Source organism: Monodelphis domestica, chromosome 2 (assembly GCF_027887165.1).
Source record: "Monodelphis domestica isolate mMonDom1 chromosome 2, mMonDom1.pri, whole genome shotgun sequence".
Classification (NCBI taxonomy): domain Eukaryota; kingdom Metazoa; phylum Chordata; class Mammalia; order Didelphimorphia; family Didelphidae; genus Monodelphis; species Monodelphis domestica.
Window position 1 is genome coordinate 147,623,584 of NC_077228.1, and position 25,792 is coordinate 147,649,375.

At 36.4% G+C, this 25,792-nt stretch overlaps 1 pseudogene; it reads left to right on the forward strand.

Moving 5' to 3' along the window:
- Positions 1-24,212: 24,212 nt before the first annotated feature.
- On the forward strand, positions 24,213-25,379 carry LOC100617032 (proteasomal ubiquitin receptor ADRM1-like; annotated as a pseudogene).
- The last annotated feature ends 413 nt before the right edge of the window (positions 25,380-25,792 follow it).

Here is a 25,792-nt window from a genome sequence, read left to right on the forward strand (position 1 = left end):
ATATATTAAGCCAACATTTGTTTTAAATAATTGGATACAACTGGGATATCTAAAGAGGCAAGAAAGTCAATGTCTTAATAGCATACATGTTGATTATGAAATAAATGAATATTTATGAACATGGTTTAAGCACCAGATCTCAAACACAAAAGAAACAAAGTATGATGATAGCTACCTCTAGAATTCCTCAACTAATATTGACTGCATAACTATAAACAGGAACCATCTTGGGAAGCATGTACAGATGTAGGTCTATGCCCTCGCCCCCTCCCAGTTGGTCCTTTGACTAAAGTCATCATTAACCAGAAGTTTCTCTGTCACGCCCCACCCCCACCACACATACGTAATGACAGAGCAACTGTGAAAGACTTTGGCCACTGAGCAAAAAGAATCTCCCACTCATTGAGTTTTAAAGGAATGAGCAATTTGTGCTCTAGCTCTTTTTCCTCTCTTCTGAATGTGTGGATTGACATTCCAAATATCTCTTTCCCCTAAACTTCACAAGGGGACAGAAGGGAAAATTCTCTCTCTTCCCCTTCTCTCCTTCCCTTTCCATTGCTGTGGTGGCTGCTCATACATAGCAGCAAGGTTATATGTTATTTCAAGGCTCTAGTAGTTTATTCTGCTTTTTCTTTTTTGTTGTATGTGCAAGTGGCCTAATAATGAACCTGAGATGAGTGTTCCTTCTATTGGTGGCAATTTCAGGCATTCAAGAGACCAGGAGCACCTGGAGGGGGGTTTGGGGCGGTCTTATTGCTGAAACAACCTCTCAGAGGAAAAGATCATTGCTACTAGGAAGATGGATCTATGCCATGCTCTGGTTTACTGGAAGATGAATAAGTTGCTTAGACTATTAAAAACCTAGATGAAGGTGAAATGCTTGCTCAGCAAAGCTCAAAGTATTTCATGATTTATTATTTTAAATATCAACCTCTTAGGAGAATATACTAGAAGTTGTGAGTTATTGTTTCATGTTGTAAATATTTAAAACATTAAGTATTTTAGCATTTAAAGCATTATTTAAAACATTAAGCATGTTTGTAATTCTTTTGTGTTGTAAGCACTGACTTCATAATAGAAGAAATTATAAAAACAAACAAAAAAAAACCTCGTCTCATACCTGATCCCATACTTTAAATATTAAATACTTTTATTAATAGATAACTTGAACCCCCTTGGAGATCTCCAGTTAAATGGTAACTGCCCTAATGCAAAAAAAATATGTACCATTGCCCAGGAAATCAATTTAATTTAACATTGTGTTTGCCAAGGCAAAGTAGAACACTGAGGAAATTTTTTTCATGCTTTCTCCAGAGACATTCTGGAGACATCTTCAAAATATAAATTAAATGTTTTTATGGGTCTAATTAACATAGGACAATATTTCTAATGGTACTTCTAATCCTTTTCAACAATAACACTTGATCATTAACACTGCACATTTAACACTTAAAACCTTATCTTGATGATTCAGATTTACTGCTCTAATAATTCAAATATCATTCCAAATGCTCTATTAAACTGCCAGGTGCTGAATGTAGATAAGAGCTTTCTTAATACCTGATTTCTCCTGTTTCTCTTACATGTTTATTTTTTTTTGACAAGCCTGGTGATTGATTGCATTGGCAAAAGGAATTCCTAGAGAGAAAAGTTTTCTGCCAGTGTCAATCATTTCCTACCCTGAAATGTTTAATCTCACACTGCCAGCTGGAATTGAAAAGTTAAAGAATATGTGTGGAGATGAGAGAGGATTGGAGGACCTAAATCTTCACTGACTCTTTGCTGACCAGAAGCCTCTCTAAGATCAGCTCTCTTTTCACTATGCCATACTTACATCTTGTAGCATGCTGTCACAATGCAAAAGCATATATTTTGTACATTCCTCCATATATCTTACCCAGTAGAAACTTTTAGTCCAAATATAGTAGTAGAATTTTTTTTGCTTGATACTGTTTTTTCAATTACTTCTGTTTGCTTCTAGCTCTAAAATTATATGCCTCTCTTCCTTATTGTATTCTATTCTCTTCAATTTACAATTTTGAAGGAAGAGCTGAGGTAATCAGACCTAAAAGTGCCATCAAATCAACTCATTAAGATAAATTCATTGGAAGGGAGTGTGTTTTAGTGTGTGGAGTGGGAAATTGCTCTGAAAGGGGAAAACAGATTCTAGGACATCATGAGGTCTTTAGTTGCTCATAAGGCCTATTGTTGCTTTTTATTTTTAGGGGAGGGGGGGAACAAAGAAGAGGAACAGAGTGTATCTGAGCCAAGGGGAAGCTTTCCTGCAGTGTAGTTATCAGTGGGGAAAAAAACTTATGATCAAGAAGCTTATGATTTTATTCATGTTTGCAAATTAGGTTCTAGGTCCAGTAGTTTCTAACAGTTGGTAACTGGTGTTATACTACTCTTTTAGGATCTCTAGACTTTTTTAATCTTTTCCATACCTATGGTAAAACTTTCTGCTCTTTGCACTCAGATTTCCCAACTCCACTCTCCACAAAAATAAATAAATAAATAAATAAATAAAGATGAAAATAAATAAATAAATATATATATGTGTGTGTGTATATATATATATATATAAAATCTTAGACAATGATGATTACCAACTGGTCTAAATTCTCTGTTTTCCATTCTTTACTGGGTTAGGGTAAGTCTGTCCCATTACCTTTCCCTTAGGTAATATGCCTCCCACTCAATTACCATCTCTTTGGAGGCTTAGGAAGGTTTTCTGTTTCCCAACCTGCTTGATAGTTGGGCCAGGTCACTTTAGTAATAATGAGCCACATCCTCTGCATTTCTCTGAAGGTATCTAAAAAAAGGATGGAGCTCACATTCTACACCCCTCCATTACATCTTCCATTGGAGAGAGAAGGATAAAGATTCTGGTACTGTTACAAATATTTTTACTCCTACTAGTAAGGTCAATGAGCATTTGTAAAGAATTTATTTTGTGCCAGGCATTGACTAAATAGTGGGAACACAAATAGAAGCAAAAAGAAAAAACACTCCCTACTTTCCCCTGTTCTAATGAGAGAAAATTATATATCAAAGGGAGCTGACAAAAGGAGGGATGGAGAGAAGGAAGGCTTTTAAACCAGTGAATTCTATAGAATAAAGAATGGTTGGTCTGGACTATTTCTCAAGATAGAAACCTTGGGAGAGCTCGCCAAATAGGTGAAGAGAGCAGCAGGGATGGAAGGAGAAGATAGATCAAGTATACAAAATGTGGAAGCCATGGTACCTCTGCTTATGATTTCCTGGGGGGGGGGGTAGTATTAACATATAACTAGAGCATAAATCAAGATTTCATATCTAATTCACACTGAAAATTGAAAAAATACAGAGGGAAGATGTTCTGAGGCAGGGATTCTTATACATATAATAGATTCTGGGGAAAGTAGCAGGTAAAAATAATATAAGTACATGAAATAAACATTAAAGTGACATGCATATGTATGCTTTAAACCTTCCTAATATAAACTAAATCAGAAAAGTATGGTTTTTCATATACTAGAGGAAGTGTAGTGCTATGAGTGATTTCATTTATTGAGTTCCCTTAATGATTGGTGTCTTTTCAAAAACTACAATTACATGTGACATTAATTTCTGTAAAATGTGTAGAAATAAGCAATTTTAACTATATTTTGAAAGTCCACTTATTCCTTGCCTAGCTACTGATTCTGGATCCAAAATATAATTAAATAAGCCCCTTAATTATATTTAAATTATATAGCATATATCATATAGTAATAGTAGTCTCTCGGTAACTGAGGATGATGATTGTCTTTGTGTGTTTTCATCTATGGTGTATAGATGAGTATGCACAAAAGACACTTGTGCGTGAAGGAGATTTAAGTGGAAAAGTCAATGCACAGAGACAGTCCCACTCTCTCGGCATTGGAAGCCTGGGTCCAGTGGCACAAAAAATCATTACACCTGGAGACTTCCTCAGCTGCATTGGATGGCCCTGTTGTCTTTTGTGCTCCAACACGCCCTAAGCACTCCACAGTGCTTTGCTGCATCACCATCTCAGTCATTGAACTTTCTTATTGGTTTCCTCCGTCTGTTCAGCCGAAGCAGTCTTCACATGCTGGGTGAGCAAAGCCCTGGTTCACCAGGGGTCGACGACCCGATGGCTACCCTCACAAGGTTTAGGCGGCCTGTCGAAGCCGTTGCCCGGGGTGTGGCCTCTGCAGCATGCTAGCAGCTACTGGGAGCCACAAGTGAGAGCTGGGTGTCAGGTGATAATTTATATTTATATATTAATTTATATGTGTTATGATGCTATAATTCAGTTACTTTTAATAAAGAAATTATATAATAGCAAAAACATTAAAACTATTAGAAACATAAATAGCAACATTTAAGATAGGTAGATATAAAAGAATAGCAAAAGAGTATTACCCACTACATAAAGAGCATGTTTGTTATAAAAAATTTAAATCTAACAGAAAACTATCTATAAAGTCTCTAATATTTAGAGTTTTACTTCCAAAAGAGTAAATTAGAAGGGGCAATAGTGTCATCCATCATTGGAATTTGTAGATTCAACACAAGTCTTAAGAACACTACCAAAAAGATGCCTAAATTAATTAAATAACATGAAACGTGGCCAGTCAACACTGATTGAAAGATAAGTTTTAGCTGTTTTGTGGGTAGAAGGGACTGGATATGAGGCAGGAAAGTTCAACTTTCCTGGAGAATCAAGCCCAAAGATGTTGAGAAAGGGCAAAGGCCTTCATTGTTTGGTAACAGGAAACTGTGTAGGCCAGAAGGCAAGGGAGAATGCAATTGGTAGAGAAATATAAAGAGAAATTAGGCCCTGCTATCTGGGAACTGGGTAAATTGAGGCTTTTTTATTAAGTGACCAGGGCTAATTGATAAATAAAAAGATTTCCACGTGTTTTTATGAATATGAAGTAATTAAGTGGTACCATTGATAGAATGGTGGCCCTGGAGTCAGACAGACCAGAGTAAAAATTTTACTGTAGACACTTAGCTGTAGGAGCATGGCAAGTTCCTTAGCCTTTCTCAGACTCCATTTCCCAATTTATAACATAGTGGCATCTACTTTACAAAGATTTTGTAGGGATGGAAAGCTCTTTGTGTGTTTGTGTATGTGTGTTTGTATGTTTGTATGTGTGTGTGTGTAAGTGCTATGCATACCTTTAAGCTGTAGAGAAATTTTAGCTATTATTTACATCCTCCATTAAGATATGTGATGATTTATAAAATTGTTTCTATTTCATGCCTATCTAAAAACAGGTAACATTTATATAGTGGTTAGTGTATGCCAAGCACTGTGCTAAATGCTTTACAATATCTATGTATTCTTTATATTCAGATACAGACATATGATTTACAGCTTTCCTACTCCTACTATGGGGTGTTCAGGGAGGGGTAGTATCTCTGGTATGGAGGGCTTGTCGTGCCCTTCTAGGGCAGCTCTCCAGCCTCTGACCCTCACCGGACACCCAGCTCTCATTTGTGGCTCCTAGTAGCTGCTAGCATGCGGCAGCGGCCACACCCCGGGCAACGGCTTCGACAGGCCGCCTAAACCTTGTGAGGGTAGCCATCGGGTCGTCGACCCCTGGTGGACCAGGGCTTTACTCACCCAGCATGTGAAGACTGCTTTGTCTGAACAGATGGAAGAAACCAATAAGAGGGTTCAATGGCTGAGATGGCAACCCAGCAAAGCACTGTGGAGTGCTTAGGGCGTGTTGGAGCACAAAAGACAACATGGCCATCCAATGCAGCTGAGGAAGTCTCCAGATGTAATGATTTTTTGTGCCACTGGACCCAGGCTTCCAACACCGAGAGAGCGGGACTGTCTCTGTGCATCGACTTTTCCACTTAAATCTCCTTCATGCACAAGTGTTTTTGTGCACACTCATCTATACACCATAGATGAAAACGCACAAAGACAATCGTCATCCTCGGTTACCGAGAGACTACTACTACTACTACTACTCCCAAGTCTTCTTTACACAATCTGCAAAAGACTCATTACTGTAAATGTTGGACTTTGGGAGAGTAGAATTACCCAGCCCTGGGCTCTCACTTTCTGCTGAAATAAATTGTCCACAAATAATCACAGTGATAGACTTTCTGCCATGACAAGAATTTAGTATCCTTATTATATTAAAGTCATTACTATTCACTAGTGAGATTCTCTGATAAGAACACATTTTAGATGGCTGTCAAATGGTTTTTGTATCAACCAGAAATGCTGTTATTCTATATTAGTTTTTGTCTTCTTAGATGTTAAATATTAGATACAAGATTTAGCTGGCAATTCTGAGTCCTTAGGCAAATTTTAAAAAAATACTTTTTTTAACCTTCCTTAGTGGGAAACAGGAAGAATTTCCCCATTCAAAATTTTTAGGTATTACTTTGCCTCCCACATTAGACAATGAGTTTCTTGAGGACAGGGAATATGATTTTGCTTATCATTGTATCCCATGTTCTGAGTATAATGCTTGGTACAGAGTAGGCATTTAACAAATAAGTGATGGTGATGATGATGATGATGATGAAGTAAGTGTGGAACTCTCACTATCCCTATGAAAAAAAGAGAAAATTAAAAATAGATCTTCATTATCATAGAATCTAAGATTTGGAAGAAACCTCAGAGGTCATTTAATTTAACCTAAACCTTAATAAAAATTCCCTTTATGAAATTGCTAAGGTTATCCTGTCTCACTGAAGACTTAGGGTAAAGGGGATCCTATTATTTCTTCAGTCAATCAATTTCAGTTTTGGCCAGCTCTGATTTTTAGAAAAAATTTCTTCAGACTGAATCACCACTCCCCAAAATCTACCATTGCTTCTAATTATGCCTTCTGAGGCCAAATAGGATGAATATAATATCTCATTCCTACAACATTAATTCATACGTTCATAGTATAGGAGAAATAGTGATGACTTTCTTCTACAGTCTTTCACTTCAATTTGCATTTGTTGTTCTACTTAGTTTTCAATTCCATGGAACAAGATGCCCCTGCCAGAGTGAGCTCATCACTTCCAAACTGACCACCTTGCAGCTAATTCAAACCTTAATTGTCAAAATCTCCCTCAGCCTCCTTTCTCATCTAACTGGAGGGATGGAGGGCTGAGTCCCAAATTCTTCCCAATGCTTTCCTTAATTCGGAGACAATTCACTTTGCATCTGCCATCTTGACTGGTTTCAACTCAATAGAATAATATACTCCTAGTGCTCCCCCTCCCTATACACTTTCCTGCCTTCTTTTGTATATTGTTGTCTTCACCTTTAGATTATAAATTCCTTGAGGGCAAGAACTGTCCTTTGTATTATTTATATTCCCAATACGTAGCACAGTGCCCATAAGAGGCAATTGTTTATTGTATTACATTGGGCTTGAAGTTAGTGGACATGAGTTAAAATTCCAACTCTCATTTACTAGTCCTAATTCAGGCTAGTCCCCTAGTAATTTAGGTCTAAAAGTAGAACTAAATGGCATGTAACAGTTAAGGAGATGAATTTAGCCATAGCATAGGAAAACATTCAGAGCAGGGAAGGATCTTCTAGTACAAAGCATTGATTCAGTTGAGAATAATGTCTTAATGTTGTTCATGCAACTTGAAACTCATGCAGTACTGCAAAGGAGACTCAAAATGGTAGACCAATTCTCCAGAGGGAGGTTCACTACTATTCCCTTCCAGGTCCTGGGGGATAACCTAGAGAAATGGTGAGTTTTTCTTGTACTATTGGCCCCTGTTGATGTTTCCCATTGATTATCATCCAGGATTAATGAAATTTTGGAAAAGGTATTTATTTACTTAACAGACGTGCAAGGACAGTTACAGAAATATCCTTATAAACTTGGTCACTCTGATGTACATATGATGTCCCTTGGGACCATATACATCCAAAGGGTAAATTTATATCTCCTGACTAGTGGGAGCCCTTTTCTTCAAGTGCAGATCTCTGCTGGCCTGAATGTCCCCAATAAGCTTGTAGTGTCATTAAGTTATCTTTCCTGAAGAGATCCAATCTGTCCTTGATTTCTCTCTCAATTCTGTATGTATCCACTCTCTTGACATAGAAATTGATGTTAGCCTCTGATGCCCTAGGCAAACTGCTACTGACATTAATGACAATATAGGATCTTCTAAACTTTTGAAGTCTAAAAGGTAAATGGGTAGGTGCACAAGGAGAACAGAAAACCTTCCTCTTCACTAAAAACAATATTTTTCAGAAATCCTTCAGTATTGGATTTGGCCACCTGAAGACTGACTTACTCAAGTCTAGCTGTTTTTAGACATAGCCCCCAGTGCATGACTTTTCAGTCAATCACTAGATATTCCTATTGTGATGATACTCAACTTCACTGACTGGGAGAGACTGATCACTCTGCATCTCTCATTCTCTTAAAATCAATTCATATGAAAGTCAAAACATCACTCCTTGATGCCATTGTTTCTCTTAGAAATTAAGGATGAAGAATAATTTCCAGGATTGAAATTGGCTGTTCTCATCAAATGACTGAAAGCTGCTATGATTTTTAAAATTTAATTAATTTAATTAATTTATTTGTAATTTTTTAAATTAATTAAATTAAATTAAATTAAGAATTTATTTGGGGGAAGCTAGGTGGCTCAGTGAATTGAGAACCAAATGTAGAGACAAGAGATCTTAGCTTCAAATCTGGACTCAGACACTTCCTAGCTATGTGACCCTGGGCAAGTCATTAAACCTTCATTGCCTCGCCCTTACTGCTCTTCTGTCTTCAAACCAATACACAGTATTAATTCTAAGACGGAAGGTAAGGGTTTAAACCTAATGAACTTTTGATTGATTGCCCTGAATTATACTTAATAATTATAACATTTAAAGCTTCTATTTCAAAATGAATAATTTTATTATGTTAAATTTAAAAGATTTTGTACAAACAAAATATTATAAGGGAAACAAAAAACTGGGGGAAATTGTTTTTGACAAATTTCTCTGATAAAGTTCTAATTTCTCAAAATTATAGAAAACTAAGTCAATTTTGTAAGAATGCAAGTCATTCTTCAATTGGCAAATGGTCAAAGCATATGAAGAAATAGTTTTCAAATGAAGAAATCAAAGCCACCAATAATCATATGAAAAAATATTTTGTCACTCTTGATTAGAGAAATACAAATTAAAATAACTCTGAAATACCACCTCACACCTATCATATTGGCCAGTATGATAGTAAAGGAAAGTGATACATATTAGAGAGGATGTTGCAAAATTGGGACATGAATGCATTTTGGTGGAGGTATGAACTTATCCAAGCAAAAACTGTGCATAATCTTTGATCCTATAATACTACTATTGGGTCTATATCCCAAAGAGATAATAAGAAGGGGGAAAGACCATCTTGTACAGAAATATTTATAGCAGATCTTTTTATAATAGCAAAGAATTGGAAATTGAGGGGATGTTCATCAACTGGGGAATGACTGAATAAATTGTAGTGCATACTGGTAATGGAATACTATTTTGCTATAAAAAATGACAAACTAGGTTTCAGAAAAAAGCTGGAAAGATTTGCATGAAATGATGTAGAGCAAAATAAGTAGAAGTGGGAGAACCTTGGACACAGTAACAGCAATATTATATGAAGATCAATTGTGAAAACTTGTCTACTCTGAGCAATGCAATGATTTGGGACAAGCCTGATAGACTTACAACAGAGAATGCTCTCCACCTTCAGAGAAAGAACTTATAGTCAGATAATATGGATCAAACCATCCTATCTTTCATACAGTTTATTTGCGGGGTTTGGTTGTGTATGACTGTGCCTTTACAACAGTGACCAATATGGAAGTGTGCTTTGCATGATGATGAAAATAAAATTTTAAAATTAAAATTAATTAACTCATTAATTAAAAGCCTTTATCTCATTTTCCTTCCGCAAGTCTTTCTTTTCTTCTTCCAAGATTCATATTTTTTCATGAGATCCACCTGCCTTTATCTACTTCAGTGAGCTCTTTTACAAGTTCAGAAATAATTATTTAATTAAATGTTATATACAAATATGATGGTTTATTTGACTTTTGAGATATTTCATATAATACTCTATAAATCTTTCTTATTTAATTAGTGAGCCTTAATCAATAGGTATGGGGGTATTGGTAGAGATTTTATACTGTGAGTTATGCTCTCCTGATCTGCTATTGCACTGGCCATTCCTATGCCTAAAACAATCTCCCTCTTTACCTCTACCTCATAGACTCCTTGGTTTCCTTTAAGACCAAACTGGAATTCCACCTTTTCCATGAAGCCTTTCCCAGTTCCCAGCGGCTAGTGCCTTATTCTTTTATGCTATGTTACCTTCTATCTGCATTTTAATATATCTCAAATATGCCTATTTATGTTTATGTCTCCCCAGTTAGAATATAGTCCTCTCAAGGACATGAAAGGTTTTTATTGCTTTTATATTCTCAGTTTATATAGCAAAATGTATGGGACAGATTAAGTGTTTAATAAATGATTGTCTACTGTTACTGATTATGCTATGACTTCCTGATCTTTTCTTTCTGACCATTTAAAGCTTTGAGTTCTCAACCTTTCCAAAGGTTACTTGGAAAGAATTCTTCCTTGTGTTTCTCTCATTTCCTTTAGCTACTATATTTCTTTTTTAACAGGAAAGCTAGAGACGTTTGGATGATTTAAAGCATCCACAAAATCTCTTCTTGGTATCCATTAATAGAATTTCACAACTTTCAAGAACTGTCTCCACTCTGGCTTTCACATTTTGCCAGAAGTTTCACAACCACCCACTTCCCCACCCACTTCCAAAAGTCTTGAACAAATTTTTCCCTGTTCAAAATTTGTGTGAGGAACTACACACTAAGCCAGAACTACTTTTTTAGAGAGGGCATAGTGTAAGAAACCGGATTTCCAGCATTTAAATGATTTTTAAAATTATGAAATGAGGGGAAAGAGAATGAAATTCAATAGGATATATTCATGACAAGTTTTTCCGAGTCCAACCAAAAACAAAATAAAAAACAAAGCATTGAGTTTGATAAATTGTTTATTATTTTATCTTGAATTCTAGGACTTTTGCATGCTTTCCATAAAGAAATAATTTATTTTTAGGATCCTTATCATAGAAAATATAACACCAGTGTTTTCCTGATGAAATTCAACTACTTCAAACCAGAGAGTACAAAAGTCCCCAAAGCATCAGCATTACAAATATCAGAAAGGTTAGTGAAAGTAGTAAGTGCAAAACGAATGCAACCTGTTGCATTTTGTGAGATGTACCAAAGATGTAACATAAAAGATATTATCAATGATATATTTTGCTAGAAAAGGATATAGACAAGGATATCAGGTGCTACATTGGCTCCTCTGAGTTACAGAAAGAAAATCAGGTAAATCCATTATAAAGTAATTTTTAAGATATAAAGATGAATCTCATAATGACCAGAAGATTGAGAGATAAATCTCTGTGGACTGTAGTCACACCACATCCATCAAAATTTCAATGTAAGCACCATAGCAAAGTTGTGATAATAATATAACAGCTAACATTTCAGGAGCATTTTGCAATTTGTGTATATTATATTATCTCATTTGATTCTCACAACAGTTCTGTGAAGTAGGTAATTATTACCCACATTTTACAGATCAGGAAACTAAGGCTCAGGAAATTTAAGTGACTTGCCCATAATCACACAGTTAGAATAGAAGATAGGGTTTGAGCTCAGCTATTATGTAGCAGAGATGAGATCTGACCCCACGTCATCATGACTCATTACCTTTGATTTTCATAATGACCTCTTAAAAAGCTCAAAACATGGCTACCTATATTATTGAATATTCTTATTTTAAAATAATAAAACCCTGGTCATGAACAAAATGATACAGTATCTGGGTCTAGGGAAGGTAAGAATGTATTCAAGATAACAAAAAGCTAGTTACTTGAATACTTTATATCAAGTCTGCCTTTGGGGTTTATCCCCTAAAACAATGGCTTGACATGTACAATGATAGATGTGCTTACTATCCTCCTAATATTCCAGAAAACAACCCTAAAAATTATAGATTTGTGAAATGAAATTTACATGGTATAGCCGAAAAAGCAATGGAGACGGATACAGAAATTATGTTGGTATTTCCATAACAGGATCCTACAAACCACCTAGATAGAAAGAAGAAATCAGTGAAAAGTTTGGAAAATAAAGCCTGTGATAGCACAAAACGGGGGCAAAGAGAAACTTAAAATTAATAATAATAGTAATAACAATAATACTAGCAATAAATTACAATAGTATGATAATAGCCATTTAGCACTTTGGGGTTTGCAAACTATCTTACAAATATTATCATATTGTATACTCATAACAATTTGGGGGACTAGTTGCTAATATTATTCCCATTATATGGAAAAATAAACTTAGGAAGAAAGAGGTTAAGCAATTTAGCTAGGGTCACACACGTGGTATTTTATTTACTAAATATTAGCATTTATTTAGTGCCTACTATGTGCCAGTTACTGTGCTAAATGCTGGGGATAAAAACAGAAAAAAGGCAAACCCATTAACAAGGAGGGCAATGAGGAAAGACAACACACAAAAGGAAGCTGAAAAAGCAATGGGAGATGAAATACAAGAGAGAATTGGGAATGTACCTAACTCCAGGGAATGGCAGAAAAGTCAGAGAAGTCCCAAAGTAATTTATCCAAGTAAAAATTTAGGTATTCTGAGCCCAATTCTCTCCTTAAAGGGAGGCTTACTTATCAATTGATTATGCAGTGACTTCTTGATCCTTTCCTAATGGCCATATGATGCTCACTCCACCATTCAATCAGAGGATTATGAAGTAGCGAACCAAGACTAATGGGTCCTTGCAAAGTGCTAAGGTTTCCCCTCTGTACAAAGAGGGAAAGAAGAAGATATTTTTTAAAGTAAAAAAAAACAATTTACATAAAATGCCAGCAAAGCTTCAGCAAGAACAATTTCAATTTGTATTCATGTACATTTTTTAAAACAATTGGTCATTAATTTTTTACCAAAAAAACTCCTGTAACTAAGAGGACTATACTGCAGATTTGGCTTACCTATAATTTTGAGGAGCATTTAACAAAATCTGTCATGCAATTGTTTTGAATCAAATGAAGAGATATGAATTAAATTATAGGACATTTTGTCATGTTTGAAACTAGTAAACGACTAAACATAAAGAACAATCATTTGGTGTTCAATGTCAGTTCAGAAATTCTCTGGAGTGACACAGTATCTGTGGTTGGTTGGCCTTGTATGATAACATGTATGATAAGTTTTGAGGATTAAATACTTATCAAATTAACTGATAATATAAAATCTGAGAGCATAGGTAACAGCAACTAACAACTAGATAACAGCATCAGGTGCAAAAAAAAAAAGATCTTTACAGGTTCCTCAATCATTAGACCAAATAAAATATCCTGGAATTTAATAAGGATTAATGGAAAGTCATGCATATGTTTTTTTAAAAATATCAGCTTCATTGGGGGCAGCTGGGTAGCTCAGTGGATTGAGAGCCAAGCCTAGAGATGGGAGGTCCTAGGTTCAAATCCAGCCTCAGACACTTCCTGGCTGTGTGACCCTGGGCAAGTCACTTGACCCCCATTGCCTAGCCCTTACCACTCTTCTGCCTTGGAGCCAATACACAGTATTGACTCCAAGATAGAAGGTAAGGGTTTTAAAAAATATATATCAGCTTCACAAGTAAAAGGTAGAAAGAGAACTATTCATCTGAAAAAGTTTGGGAATTTTAGTGAACTAGAAGTTCAGTATGTCAAGTAGCATATGGCAAGAAAGGAAATGTGTTCAGGCTACGTTAAGAGAGGTATGATGCCTAGACAAAAAAAAAGTTACATCCCAATTTACTTTGCCCTTGTCTGACTACATCTTGAGTATTGTGTTCTATGTTCTATATTTTACAAAGACATTTAAAATATTGAGAGTGGCTAGAGAAAGTAAGGATGGTGAAAGGTATCAAGTTAATGCTATAAAAGATAATAATAACAGCAAATAGTTGTACAACATTCATTATGTGCCAGGAACTATTTTAAGTGCTTTAACATTTGTATTTCATTTGAAACATTGGCAAATGGATGTCAAGTGTCTTGCCTAGGTCACAGAGCTAGTAAGTGTTGTGGAAAGGAAACAAGACTGATAGGTTGTGGGGGAAGGGGCCAAATGGGAGTGGCAGTTGGGTCTTGTGACTAGCACTTACTTCCTGCCTTTTGGGAGTTGCTTCCGGGTGTTGGAGGAGAGAGGAGCTTGTTCAGTCCAGTCTGGAGTGGCATGCTCTTCTTGGTTCAGCTGGAAGATTCAGGCCCAGTCACTTCTGAAGGTTAGACCTATTCTTGTTTGCTTTCTATCTACTGCTAAGATTCTGAACTATACAAAACTGGACTGATATAGAGGAGACGGAAGTGGGAAAACCCTCCACCAGCCTCTAGGGCCTGGCCCTATACTCTGAAGCTAAGGAAAAACTCCAATTCCAACTGGATTATTAAACTTTATATTATTTGAATTCGCAGTCAGATAAGTGGACTATCTTTTCTGGTCATAGAGAGAGCTGAAAATCAGTTCAGTCATCAATGCAATAAAAGACCTTATTGGACCCCTGCTGTTTTATATACCCTCTCTCCTCTAATCTCCTCCATACCCCATATAAACCTCCCATTATCCCCTGTTTTCCAATAATCCTATTTCCTTTCCCAATAAACATTACAATGTCTAAGGTCAAATTCAAACTCAGGTCTTCCCAATTCCAGGCCCTAGCTCTGTCCACAGCAACATCTGCCTGCTGGCATGATGAGCTGAAGGAAGTGATGTTTATCCAGGAGAATGTCAATGTTAAGGGCAAGGTGGCAATCTCATCGAGTTGAAAATATCAGCTCAAAGTTTCCAGAGTCTGAAGAATCTCAGAGGTAATCTAATCCAGCCCTTTCATTTTATAGAAGAGAGAATTGAGACCCAAGAGGTGACTTGAAAAAAATCATAAAAGTTGGAAACAACAGTCAGATTTAAACCTAAGTCTTTTGACTCCAGAAACACTACACTTTCTAATGTACCATGTTACCTACCTGTTCAGCTAGGGTCCAAAACAGAATCACTAGGAGTAATGAGGAGAAAGATTAAAGTTGCAAATTTAGGCTTCAATTCTGGGGGGAAAAAACCCTTCACTTAGAGCTATCCCAGAGTAAAATAATTTTCTTAGAGGATGGTGAGTTTCCTCTTATTGGAGTTTTTCAACCAAAGCTTAATAAAGACTCTTCAAAAATATTGTACATAGACTTCCAGGTAATCATGGCTGCAATCTAGACACCACACACTTCCTCTCCCCAGCACTGAACGAAATAGACTACATCAAAGGAGCATAAAAATCACCTTTGCAGGAACAGAAGGACTCCCCAGTACCCCACAGAGGCGAAGGTACTTGGGGTTTGAACATTTTCACACTATAATAAGAAGGAGGAAAAGCTTACACAGAAACGTGAACTGAGCCGCCCTTCCCCCCCACCCCACTTCCCTCACCAAACCAGAGTGAGCTACCTGAGTGCTCACTGGGACAGCGAGTGAGTGGGGAACTTCTCTGTCTGGGGGGGGAACTCCAGGGTCCTTGGGATCTGGGGACTGCCAGGAAAAAACGTCTCAGGGCGGTTTCATGGGAGAATCCTTCACTAATCATAGGGGGCCCAGGGAGCCATAATCTGGGCAGTTGCGCTGAGCATCTGGGCAGAGCTAAACACTAGGGGTGGACCACGCATTGATTATCAGGGTGGAGCTGAACACTTGGGCAGTTTGGCTGTGATCAGGGGCTCAGTTCTCTAAGAAACCTTGGAGGCTGGGAAGAACTAGTCTGAGGCAACCTAAATTCACAGAAAACCTGCCCATATCACCCAGACCCCAGGACCAAAAAGGAAAGGGGAATAAAACCACCAAAGGGATGGCTCACATGCCCCAAAATCAAGCCTCCAGGAAGAAAGGGAAAAAGGTGACTATTGAAAACTTTTATGGTGGAAGTACCCAAGGAAAAGAAAATGAGGATGAAATCCAAAAAAAAAATCAGAACATGCCTCCCAAAATGGAAACTATCAACAAGTTCTGGAAGATCTCAAACTGGAACTTATCCAAAATATGGAAACCTGGAAAGAAAAATGGGAGAAAGAGATCAGCAGTCTGACAGATAAGACTGCTCAATTGGAAAAAAGAGCTCGAAGCATCCAATAGAAGGGCAGACAAAGCTGAAAAGCAAAACCAGTCCCTAACGACCAGAATTAAGCAACTCGAGGAAAGTGAGATCATAAAACAGCAAGAATCAATAAAGCAAAGCCAAAAAAATTAATGAATTAGAAGAAAACATAAAATATCTCACTGAAAAAGTCACAGACTTGGAAAACAGAGGAAGAAGAGACAACCACCGAATTATCAGTCTCCCAGAAAAACCAGAGATAAACAATAAACTCGATGTTATTCTACAGGAGATTATAAAAGAAAATTGCCCACACGTTCTGGAGCAAGGGGGCAAAATAGAAATAGAAAGGGTTCATAGAACACCCTCTATACTAAATCCCCAAAAGACAACCCCTAGGAATGTAATTGCCAAATTCAAGAGCTTCCAAGAAAAGGAGAAAATCCTACAAGAAGCCAAGAAGAGGAGCTTCAGATATAGGGGGACTCCCATAAGGATCACACATGACTTAGTGGCTAACACACTAAGAGGCTGCAAAGCATGGAACACGATATTTAGAAAGGCAAGAGAGCTGGGTCTCCAACCAAGAATCAACTACCCAGCAAAACTGACTATATACTTCCAGGGGAAAGTATGGGCATTCAACAAAATAGATTTCCAAGCATTTGCTAAGAAAAGACCAGAACTTAGTGGAAAATTTGATATCCAAGAACAGAAAGCAAGAGAAACATGAAAAGGTAAATATGAAAGAAAGTAAAAAGGAGATAAATCTTATCTTTTTCTTTCAGTCAAACTCTCTTCTATAAGGACTACATTTACATCAAATTATATATATTAACATGTGGGGAAAACGTTTTGTGTAACTCTCAAAAATTGTATGCATCAAAAGAGTAGTTAGAAGAAATATGCATAGGGAAAGATTGGGGCATTAAGAAGATTTGGGGAAAGTGGGGGCAAAGAAAGGAAAAGGGAGGGGGGGAACCATCGATAACACTAAGATTTACTTCAAGAAATAGGGGGGACTTAATAGAATAATCTTTCCCATATAAAGATACACATGGGAAGGAGAGGGGAAGAACTCTCATATGAGAAGGAGGAAGAGAGCGTAAAGTGGAATTACTTAAACCTTACTCTCAGTGAAATCAAATCTGAGAGGGAAGAACATCTAGATTCAGTGGGATCCTGAATTCTATCTTATCCAATAGGGCAAGAAAGAAAGGAAAATTAAGGAGGGGGAGGGGGAAAGGAGTATAAAAAGGCAGGGAAGGAGAGTGGGGAGGGGAAGGGAGCATAAAAAGGGAGGGGCTAGAAAGGGAAGCATCTCAAGGGAGGGGACTAGGGGGACTGACCTAAAGTAAATCACTGGTTCAAAAGGAGATAGCTAAAGAAGAAAGGTCAGAACTAGGGGAAGATATCAAAATGCCAGCGAATCCACAAATGACAATCATAACTTTGAACATGAATGGGATGAACTCACCCATAAAATGTAGACAAATAGCAGATTGGATTAGAACCCACAACCCTACCATTTGTTGTCTTCAAGAAATACATATGAGGCGGGTTGACACTCACAAGGTTAGAATTAAAGGATGGAGTAAGACCTTTTGGGCCTCAACTGATAGAAAGAAGGCAGGAGTTGCAATCATGATATCTGACAAAGCCAAAGTACAAATAGACCTGATCAAAAGGGACAGGGAAGGTAAATATATTCTGTTAAAAGGGAGTATAGACAATGAGAAAATATCACTAATCAACATGTATGTATCAAATGGTATAGCATCCAAATTTTTAATAGAGAAACTAGGAGAATTGAAGGAAGAAATAGACAGTAAAACCATATTAGTGGGAGATCTGAACCAACCACTATCAAATTTAGATAAATCAAACCAAAAAATAAACAAGAAAGAGGTAAAAGAGGTGAATGAAATCTTAGAAAAAATTAGAGTTAATCAGCATATGGAGAAAAATAAATAGGGACAAAAAGGAATACACCTTTTCAGCACCACATGGCACATTCACAAAAATAAATCATACACTAGGTCACAGAAACATGGCACTCAAATGCAGAAAAGCAGATATAATAAATGCAGCCTTTTCAGATCACAAGGCAATAAAAATATTGATCGGTAAGGGTACATGGAGATCCAAATCAAAAATTAATTGGAAATTAAATAATATGATACTCCAAAATTGGTTAGTTAGAGAAGAAATCATAGGAACAATTAATAATTTTGTTGAGGAAAATGACAACAGCGAGACATCCTTTCAAACCTTATGGGATGCAGCCAAGGCAGTACTTAGAGGAAAATTCATATCCCTGAGTGCATATATTAACAAATTAGGGAGGACAGAGATCAAGGAATTGGAAATGCAAATCAAAAAAACTTGAGAACAAACAAATTAAAACCCCCCAGAAGAAAACCAAACTAGAGATCCTAAAAATTAAGGGAGAAATTAATAAAATCAAAAGTGACAGAACTATTGAGCTAATAAACAAGACTAGAAGCTGGTACTTTGAAAAAACAGATAAAATAGACAAAGTACTGGTCAATCTAATTAAAAAAAGGAAAGAAGAAAGGCAAATTAACAACATCAAGGATGAAAAGGGGGTTTCACCTCCAATGAAGAGGAAATTAAGGCAATCATTAAAAACTACTTTGCCCAACTATATGGCAATAAATATACCAACCTAGGTGATATGGATGAATATTTACAAAAATATAAATTGCCTAGACTAACAGAAGAAGAAATATATTTCTTAAATAATCCCATATCAGAAAAAGAAATACAACAGGCCATCATAGAACTTCCTAAGAAAAAATCCCCAGGGCCTGACAGATTCACCAGTGAATTCTATCAAACATTCAGAGAACAGCTAACTCCAATACTATACAAACTATTTGACATAATAAGCAAAGAGGGAGTTCTACCAAACTCCTTTTATGACACAAAAATGGTACTAATTCCAAAGCCAGGCAGGCCAAAAACAGAGAAAGAAAATTATAGACCAATCTCCCTAATGAATATAGATGCAAAAATCTTAAATAGGATACTAGCAAAAAGACTCCAGCAAGTGATCAGAAGGGTCATCCACCATGATCAAGTAGGATTTATACCAGGGATGCAGGGCTGGTTCAATATTAGGAAAACTATCCACATAATTGACCACATCAACAAGCAAACCAACAAGAACCACATGATTATCTCAATAGATGCAGAAAAAGCCTTTGATAAAATACAACACCCATTCCTACTAAAAAAAACACTAGAAAGCATAGGAATAGAAGGGTCGTTCCTAAAAATAATAAACAGTATATATCTAAAACCATCAACAAATATCATCTGCAATGGGGATAAACTAAATCCATTCCCATTAAGATCAGGAGTGAAACAAGGATGCGCATTATCACCTCTATTATTTCACATTGTATTAGAAACACTAGCAGTAGCTATTAGAGAAGAAAAAGAAATTGAAGGCATTAAAATAGGCAAGGAGGAGACCAAATTATCACTCTTTGCAGATGACATGATGGTCTACTTAAAGAATCCTAGAGATTCAACCAAAAAGCTAATCAAAATAATCAACAACTTTATCAAAGTTGCAGGATACAAAATAAACCCACATAAGTCATCAGCATTTCTATATAATTCCAACACAGCTCAGCAGCAAGAACTAGAAAGAGAAATCCCATTCAAAATTACCTTAGACAAAATAAAATACTTAGGAATATATCTCCCAAGACAAACACAGGAACTATATGAACACAACTACAAAACACTCTCTACACAACTAAAACTAGACTTGAACAATTGGAAGAACATTAACTGCTCATGGATAGGATGAGCCAATATAATAAAAATGACCATCCTACCCAAACTCATCTATCAATTTCGTGCCATACCCATGGAACTTCCAAAAATTTTTTTACTGATTTAGAAAAAACCATAACAAAGTTCATTTGGAAGAACAAAAGATCAAGGATATCCAGGGAAATAATGAAAAAAATACAAAGGAAGGGGGCCTTGCAGTCCCAGATCTCAGACTATATTATAAAGCATTGGTCATCAAAACAATTTGGTACTGGCTAAGAGACAGAAAGGAGGATCAGTGGAATAGACTGGGGGCAAGCAACCTCAGCAAGACAGTATATGACAAACCCAAAGATCCCAGCTTTTGGGACAAAAATCCACTATTTCATAAAAACTGCTGGGAAAATTGGAGGACAGTGTGGGAAAGATTAGGTTTAGATCAACACCTCACACCCTAAACCAAGATAAATTCAAAATGGGTGAATGACTTGAACATAAAGAAGGAAACTATAAGAAAATTAGGAGAACACAGAATAGCATATATGTCAGACCTTTGGGAAGGGAAAGACTTAGAAAGAGTTGCAAAATGCAAAATAAATAATCTGGAATACATCAAATTAAAAAGTTTTTGTACAAACAAAACCAATGTAACCGAAATCAGAAGGGTAGCAACAAATTGGGAAACAATCTTCATAAAAACCTCTGTCAAAGGTTTAATTACTCACATTTACAAAGAGCTACATCAATTGTACAAAAAATCAATCCATTCTCCAATTGATAAATGGGCAAAGGACATGAACAGGCAGTTCTCAGCCAAAGAAATCAAAACTATTAATAAGCACATGAAAAAGTGCTCTACATATCTTATAATCAGAGAGATGCAAATCAAAACAACTCTGAGGTATCACCTCACACCTAGCAGATTGGCTAACATGACAGCTATGGAAAGTAATGAATGCTGGAGGGGATGTGGCAAAATGGGGACACTAATTCATTGCTGGTGGAGTTGTGAACTGATCCAGCCATTCTGGAGGGCAATTTGGACCTATGCCCAAAGGGTGATAAAAGACTGTCTGCCCTTTGATCCATCTATAGCACTGCTGGATTTGTACCCCAAAGAGATAATAAGGAAAAAGACTTGTACAAGAATATTCATAGCTGCACTCTTTGTGGTGGCCCAAAATTGGAAAAGGAGGGGATGCCCATCAATTGGGGAATGGCTGAACAAATTGTGGTATATGTTGGTGATGGAATACTATTGTGCTAAAAGGAATAATAAAGTGGAGGAATTCCATAGAGACTGGAACAACCTCCAGGAAGTGATGCAGAGCGAAAGGAGCAGAACCAGGAAAACATTGTACACAGAGACTGATCACACTGTGGTACAATGGAAGGTAATGGACTTCTCCATTAGTGGCGATGCAATGTCCCTGAACAATCTGCAGGGATCTAAAAAACACTATCCACAAGCAGAGGATAAACTGTGGGAGTAAAAACACAGATGAAAAGCAATTGCTTGACTACAGGGGTTGAGGGGATATGACTGAGGAGAGACTCTAAATGAACACTAATGCAAATACCAACAACAGGGAAATAAATGGGTTTGAGTCAAGAACACATGTGATAACCAGTGGAATTGTGCGTCGGCTATGAGAGGGAAAGGTGGTGGGAGGGGGTTTGGGGAGGGAAAGAAAATGATCTTTGTTTCCAGTGAATAATGTTTGGAAATGACCAAATAAAATAATGTTTACATTTTTAAAAAATATTGTACATATTCCCTTTCACGTTTGAGCTGGATCAGGTGGTCTTTAAGTTCCCTTGCAACTCTGGCAACTCTGTGGCTCTGATTCTGTAAATTGACTTTTCCCAGAGGAAAAAAAATTTAAGTTCCAGTGAATAACCTCTGCTAAAACAGAAGGCATCATTACAGGTAATGTTAATCTGATCTTTATAAATATTGCTATTTCAGAAGTGAAGGAAGCCTTTATTATCTATAGAATTATAGTCATATTTGGGATTTGATTTGATCTAAACCCCAAAGCAGCAGATACTCAATAAGTATTCACTGAATAAATGAATATAAATATAGAATTTCTTGCACTAATACCCAACTTAGCACTGACAAATCTCTCTGTGAAAAATATCAGCATTGTTACTTTATTTAAATTTATTTTACTATTGAGAAAACTGAGATATCAAGAGATTCCCCAGACTTTCAACTTAAAGAGAAATAGATTCATACACAAGTTCTATATAGTCTTTACATACTGTTGGATAGATTCCAAATGGAGTTCAATAACTACTGTCTAAGCAGAAGAAATGTTATTTAAAAATAAGAATAAACATGAAGTTCAAAGTCACTGCCTGTATAGTGTACAGATTTCAGTGGGCTTCATTTATTTTATCTAAACCATCCACATAAAAAAAGTATTTAAACTGTCTGTGAGACCATGTCCATCCATCCATCTATCCATCTATCTATTTGAAAGGGATACACTGATAACTGAGTATATCCTACTAAAATTTAGGTATAAATCAAATTTTAAATTAAGGAATTGATCGTAATGATTAAATAATTAAGTTTCAATTAAATTAAATACTCATGTATCTTTATACTGAGATCTATTTTTGAGAAATTTTAGAGGTTATTTAGTGACCTGGACCATAAGAAATCTGATCTTCCAGAAGAGCTACTCTGAGGAGCAGCATGACTCTAGATGGACAAAGAAGATGACAGCAATAGCAGATGACTCCAGAAATCAGACTGCTGCATCAAGACACTTTGAGTCCTTGGACATCACCACCTGAATAGTGGAGGTTGAGTCACCTATCCTTTACAATGTCAAAACCATGTATCATTTGTAAGACTTGTGCCAGAAAGGATGTGTCCCCAATGGCTCCCTGTCAATGTATCTATCAATCATTTAACATCATGTTGAGATATACCCTAGCATACTTAGGCCCTTCATGTAATGTATAGTCATAATATTCTAGGAGCTTCATTGGGGAAGTCGAGGTCCATTTTCTCCAAGAAGCAGATGGAGGATTGTGAGAATTTATTTTTATATACTGTATTATTTTTAGATCAGGAATCTGGAGGCTTTAAATTTGATCAATTGTGTTTGAAATATAATGCCAGCACTGCATTTTCTTTTCTCTTCCTTAGTATTTTAGATATGTTTGTGTCAGAAGTCACAGGATCCTATAGTCAGTCATAGAATTCTGATATTAAATCACATAAAAATGTGACATCTATAAATAAATATAAAAGATTTGTTTTTTTAAGTTGGGAAAGTTGTCATTGCAACTAATAATTTAAACTTTGCTGAAGTATTACATAGCATTATAAAAATCAGCAGTTCATGGCACCTTCACAAAAATTGACCAAATAATAAGACATAAGAGCCTCACAACCAGATGAAAAAGCAGAATATATCCTTCTCAGACCATAATGCTATAAAAATTACACCCAATAAAGGCTGGAGAAAAAAATGAAAAATTAATTAGAATCGAAATAACCTCATCCTAAAGAATGAATGGGTCAGAAAAGAAATAAAAAACAATCAACAATTTCATTAAAGAGAATGACAAGAAGGAGACAACATATGATAATTTTTGGGATGCAGCTAAAGAGTACATAGGGAAATTTTATATCTCTAAATGTATTATAGTAATAAAACAGAGAACCAGTAGATCAATAAATTGGACATGCAACTGAAAAAAAAGAATAAATTAAAAATCCCAATTTAACACTAATCCTGAAAATCCTGAAACCCTGAAAATCAAAGGAGAGATTAATAAAATTGAAAGAAAACCATTGAACTAATAAGTAAAGTCAGGGAACTGGTTTCATGAGGGAAAAAAAGCAATAAAATAGATAAACCAATGGTTAATTCAATACAAAAAAAAGAATAAAAAACCAAATTACCAGTATCAAAAATGAAAAGTTTATGTAAATATTGGGGTAAACTACTACCTGAATTATTAAGATGCAAGACTCATAATAGCCAATAAACACATACACAATCACCTAAAGCATTTCCAGTAGTTTTCATTGGAAACTGAATTTGGAAAAGGAGGAAGAATAAGTTCAAGACACTGCTTCATCTGTGATCTTCAACCCAGGTTTGAGCCCCACAATGACTTCATGTGCTTTGTTCCCAAGCCCAGACCTAGGCTCTTTGGGCTCAGTTTCAGGCAGGATAAAATGTCATTGGAAGGGAAAACATTTACACAAGATAAATGGAAAGGGCTTGTATACATTCAGAAAAGAGATGATTCCCTCATCCATTTCTGTTGGAAGGCTAGAACTTCTGGTAATATTGAAGATGGCATTTATTTTTCCTGATGACTGAATTTAAAAGGGTATGTCAGTATACTACTGGTAGAGTATAGTTACTGAAGATCAAGGAAGGATCAAAATAACTCTTCTTTTTGATTTATGAGCCTAATTCTCAAAAGAATAAGGAACATTGTAGGAAAATAAATAAACATTTGAATAATCCAACTATGCCAAAAGCTTTGGGTGGGAACAGAAGTAAGAAGCCATGAATGTTCAGCACTTGGCAGTAAAGGAGGTCTGTAGATCCTTCAGAGTAACATGAGTCATAACCAACTTATGCAACTTATTGGACTAACTGACTTGCAAGGACTTGTAAGCACCGTACACTGGCAGGTGCTGGTTTGGCTAGCTTAACTGGGGAGTAGAGAGCCTTCAAAAAGCAGCTCTTTATCAATCTCCTAGGGCCAGTCAGCTACTACAACTCATCATCCACCTCTAGTACTCCGTACACCAGCACCTAGTGCTCTGTAATCAGTCCAAGCCCTGCACCAAATTCAAATAATAGAACCAGCACAGCAACAAGCCCAAACCAGGCCATTCAACTGAATGATTTTCAGAACATTTTAATTGCTATTAATGTGCCATCTGGTGTAGGAGATTAACAGCAAGTTGACTTTGCCAGAGTACTAACTCCAGAGATTGTTTGTAGTTCCTATCCTGGCCAATCCTGCAGTCTAAGAGCAGTTACTTTCTTATTTTCCCTCTGGAGAATCTCTTCTACAGAAAGCAAAAGAGAATCAAAATACATTGACATACATTGACCTCTTCTTTCCAATAGGTATTAAGTGTGTTCAGTGCTTCTGCCTTACTCTTAGGACAGCTTGGTCCCCTTAGGAATCAGTTTGGTTTCCCAACTGAAGTTGTAGATAAGGCAAATAAGGCTGATGTTAAATCATTGCCAAAGCCATGCAGAATAATCCCAAATCAGACTAAAAGGATAACGATGTAAGGGGCAAGAAAGATGAAGATATTAATTTAGAGAAAATCATCTGCTCTCTTTTAAAATATTGCAAATTCTTAGCAATAAAGTGACCAGTAGTGTCACCAGTTTATTGCAGATACTTTATACCTATATTCAGCCTCTAAAATTGGACTTTTCTTGAGAAAAACTGAATTTGCGATTTTCATCATTCTGTCTAGCAGCAATAGCCTATCTAAGCCTCTATAATACCATATTTCAGTAAGGATTAATGCTTTGACATACCACTGACTCCCTAGTTCTCTCAAATGGTTCCACCTAGAGTAATTGTGCCATCTTGTGGTTTGGATTTCCCCAGAGAGGTAACACATTTTGGGGCTGATATATAAGCAATACTCTGAGACTTCAGAATTTCCCTTTTTCTGTAACCCAAGCAGACATTGTCTTATGAACCTACTCTAAGGCCTTAGCCTCACCAGAAGTTAGTTTTTTGAGGAGTGGAAGCTGCCATAGGCAACTCTGTTTC